Genomic DNA, 5000 nt, shown 5'->3' with positions numbered 1-5000 from the left:
GGACAGAGAAGGCATCCCCGATACACACCCTATTCCATAGGTAATTCGTCTCGAGTTATTTTTAGGATCGGGATAAAAGTTACCTCGCGTGCTGCGTGGATGTTGCGTGGAGGTTTCGCATGACTAAACGCCGTGTAAAACATGTCGGGCGAAAGGCAAACAAAGCGTAAAGAGATCGAGAGCATTCCTGAATATTGAAGCGAAATGAGTCGGCGCTCACCCGGGAAAAGGGAATCGCTGGACTCTTTGACAACCCGTGAAATCAATTTCACCCGAAGTTGTCGTAACCTCAGTGCTTTGATAAAATGATAAATTTCGCCAGTCTATTGAAACCGGTCGTTTGTACAATAAAGTAAGTAGGACGCCAACTGTTATTTTTGTTGAATAATAAAAGACTAATAAAAGAAAAAATATCAAACCAGAAATTGCTCTCTTCAAACTGTAAATTATAAATGATCTTTAGAGAATATTCAGTGTGTTAAGGATTTCCCTGCTGTACTGTTAGCTCTATACAAGAGAGGAAGGGCGATTCTTTTTAATTTCTGTTTCGCTGACATAGCTTTAGCAGAAATCTCTCTGTAGTCGTTTGCGTCGACAAAACAAATAGCAATGTCGCTCTCCGCGTCATCCGCCATTTTGTATTACAACAATTCATGAAGGACGCGTGGCTCTGAGCGTTTGTCATCCACGCGGAACACATTCGCGCTATGTGATTGGCTGTTGTCTAATCCCCCTCGGGATCTGTGGTCTTAAAAATAACTCGAAACGAATTACCTATGGAATAGGTTGTGTATGGGGGATGCCTTCTCTGTCCGCTTTATCGTCTCTTGCCATTTTCAGATACGACACTTTTTTAAAAATAACAATTTAAAATTTTACTTTACTGTTTTTGTGACGTCATTCTTTGTGACGTCACTATGTGCCATTTTGAGAAATTCTTCAGCTTAAATTGAAGTGGACATCAATTTGAGCTAACACCACAAGTTAAGTTTAATAATGTTAAAAATAACCAAAATTAGATTTTATGAAACATTTGGGCGGTGGTTTAGCCCCTACATGTAGATGATCATGATCTCAAACCTTGTTCCTTATTACACTCAGATATTACCCCCACTGTCTAAGGCGGCTCACAGATCACGCATCGCGGTACCATTGCTATAACTTGTTCCTACAAAAGGGAAGGCAGTAGAGTATCCTTCTATGTCACAGAAATTCTCGGCCCAGCCATCATAGGTCTCCAGTCTTCCACTGGCTTGAAGCTGTTCATATCCAACTTTACTATTCACGAAAACGTGACTACACCCTGCACCCATACAGCTTGCAAGAAGTAACTCATGAAAAAGACAAATAGTACGTGATCAGTCAGTATCTCGAATGCCTCAACGCAGTGGAGAGGTTCCAGGCAATACCACATAGTACTTAAACCTAGTTTACCCCCAATTGTCGATCCCACGAGGCGTGTGACAATCAGCCTGAAAGACGACATCAAAAAGGAACTAGACAAGAAATGTCATTACAGCGAAGATCGAAAAAATGAATTGGCACAATGGTCCAACAGCTTTATTTACCGCCGCAAAAAGAACGGAAAGTTGAGGCTCCACCTGAACACCAAAGACTTCAATGCAGCTATTCAGATTGAACACCATGTCGCTCTTTCCCTAGAAGAGATCCTACTAAATCTGAAAGATGCTAAAGTATTTAGCTATAAGGGAGAAAAAAATGCGGATACTAATTCAATTTTCACGGCCGTTCAATTTTTAAGACGCAAAACGTTGTTGGTTTGTCTACCATGCATAATGATCTTTTTCGTACCATTCGTGCTCAAATTCAGAACAGCTGGCAAAGGTAAATTTGACAACTCTGAGCAACTTTACTAAGAGAAGCCAGAGTTCCTTGTGCTTTCCGGTACATCCTTTAAATCTTTCTCATGCCCAACGTCTTTCTGTGCAGACCATAATAAGCAATAGCGCTTTCTGATATTACTAAAAATAGGTTCTGTCACCTTAGAACCCCCGCGTGACTCAGACAAACTTTGCATTCTATTCCAAGGCTTTGTATGGGAAACATACGTTTCCCACATGAAAATTGTTTATAAAATTCACAGTGAGCGTTTTTAAAATGTTTTTTGAACATAATTCCAATATATGAAAGGAACTCCTGCTATTGGGAGCAAAAGCTGGTCCAGTAACTCAAATAAATGGTTAAAATCAGAAAATAAAGCGACTCGATCAAAGAAGGCTACTGAAATCGGATCCCTAGCTCTGTGTCTTAGGCGCAGAAAGCACCGCTATGCACCGAAACATGACATAACATTATTGGCTGTTTAATTCTCCAAAACCGAAATTGGTAAAGAGAAAATCGAGTTTGGATGTGCTTCTCGCAAGCCTATGACAGAATATCTAAGGTGAAAAGCACACCAATATTAGCACAAACCGGAAATTGTATAAGTTTGTTCTGTTGTTGTGCGGCCAGGTAGACCATATGAATCCGGGACGAATACTTTAGTACTTTATATCCTGTAGTACTAAGTAGCGTAACATAAGCACTCGAAAAAAAAAAATTGGGCAACCTTTGCCTATAAATTGAACCAAATGCACCGTTTCACGCCCAGCTATGAAGCCCTGCTCTCCACACATTTTAACATAATTTTACCCACAGCATTATGACGCCGCATAGGAATTAAAACCACTCATCTGTACAGTTTTTTTCACGTTTAAAGCTGTCTTGGCACGCGTTGATTATTTTCAGGATATTTATTATCGAAACCAAGCTGGATTTTGTTTCCTTTAACGATAAACATCTTCAAAAGACGACGAAAATTTGTTGCCGAACGTGACTTTCCCACTAAACTCTTACACTCATCACTTTTAATGTCTGAGTTACAGCAGGGACAAGAAATTTGTGACGTCATTAGTAATAATAATGATAATAATAGAAAGCGCTATTAATGGTTGAGGCTGAGTATGATAATAATAATAATAATAATAATAATAATGATAATAATAATAATAATAATAATAATAATAAATAATTGCCCAATAATTGCCCAATTTTTTTTTTCGAGTTGCAAAATTTATTCCTTCATAGTTGATAGTCTATAAAGACTAGGCAAAAACATCCCACGATTTCCGTTTATCTAATCCACAGTAACTTTATTTATTTACCTACAGATATTTGGGAAACAACGAGTTCAAGAGGTTCCCGTCAGAGATCTCTTCAAATCTCCTTTCATTGCAAACACTGTAAGTGAACGAAGCAATATTTCATTATCCTTTTATATTACTGATCTCAAAGGATCCAAAAACCTCTTTTGGCACCCGCGGGTTGGGGAAATAAGGATGTCCTGCATATAGCGCCTACCTCCTAATTCAGGTCGTATGGGTAAAGAAAGCCCTCAGCCGGAAAAGAGGTTGTCCCTTGAATGGGCAACAAAAAAAGTGCTAGTTGTTTATCAACATTGTGCTGTTAAACGAGTTGGAAAGTGAAGCTGCAAGTTTTATTACCCATGTTCAAACCTGTCTTGCAACAAGCCAGTTGGGTGAATACTAACTTTTGAAAGGATCATTTTACACGGGAATCACGCCATACACGGGACGTACTTAACTTACTGCAAAAGTTTGCAAGGGTTGATAAAACGGGAAACCTTTATAAATTTTGTTGCAAAACAGTAGAAGTACTCGTTAATGAATCTTTGTAACCTGCAACAACCTCATTTTTTACTAGACAGGTCTAATTCGTGGGTGGTAAAACGTGCAACACCGTTATTGAACTCATTTTGCAGTAATTAATGTTGCAAATCAAGTTGCACATTTTTCGTTCCCCGTTTTACCGTATCTTTACACATCTGATCTGTGTAAATCAGATAAAAATAACACGATACACGAGTGGACTTTGAAACTTTACCGTTTGCAGCGAATTGTCAAAGTTTCTCCGTTTACAGATAGTTTTAACGTTTTTCTCTTGAATGTTGGTAGTTATTGCCCATCCACTATCGTAGAATTATTCACAAATTTAAGTTATTAATACCATTTACTTTCTGTAGGAGTTTGGGGAACAAGATCAATAAGCTTCCGCCTGGGATGTTTTCAAATCTGTCATCGCTACGCTACTTGTAAGTAAATCGTACATTTCCTTGACTAGAGTATTATTTTATATGAATCTCTTAAAAGGATCTGAAGACCTCTCATGGTACGTGGGGAATTAAGAAGACGACAGAGGACTGATTTTCGTCAGTGTGCCTTTGTCTTTACCCTGTTGTTTTCTACGCATCTTTGCATCCTTGATGGCCTAAAACTGCGATTTCACACACCCAGACGCCCAAGGTCAGAGAATAACTAATAAGTGAAGAGTCCTCTCTAACACAAGATGAAGCGGTGAAGATTGCTTGATTATTCAAAACATCTCAGGCACAACTGTCTTCCATGGCGGACAGTAGCACTAACGTGTACTCTTGCAATGTCGGTTTGTTGGCCATATGTTCTGCAAATACGACGAAATGAGTTAAAGTACGGCTTTTACCGTCAAAACCCTAAGCATTTTCCTCGAATGTAGTTATGAATTGTTAATAAATACAGCTCTACCAGCTTCAAACAGCGTCTATCTATGTCGGCAGAATTTCACAGGCAGAAACGTTAAAAAGAATTAAATTAACCTACACAATTAACACGTATCGTGGCGCAGTAGGTAAGGCGATGACCTTACACCACACAGGACGAGACCACAACGGTTACATAACAATTATTAGGGACCTTAACATCCGACGACGGCGCCGGCAACGGGAAAGCCACAAAAGCAATAGGTTTAATTAGTAAAACAACTATTTTGCACGTGCATTACGCTTTTTTGTACATTTCTTTGCCGTCACTGCACGACTATGACGTGAAAATGCCTAATTTCCCGATGCACAGAGGAAGTACACAAGCGACGACGAAATTTCCTCTCTCTTTCTGAACTTGAATATAGTTCTTAGGAATTCAACTTTAGGAGGGTTCGCCTACATT

The sequence above is a fragment of the Porites lutea genome, chromosome 1 (assembly GCF_958299795.1).
Source record: "Porites lutea chromosome 1, jaPorLute2.1, whole genome shotgun sequence".
Classification (NCBI taxonomy): Eukaryota; Metazoa; Cnidaria; class Anthozoa; order Scleractinia; family Poritidae; genus Porites; species Porites lutea.
The sequence above is the reverse complement of the archived record's forward strand: the minus strand, read 5'-3'. Positions refer to the sequence as shown.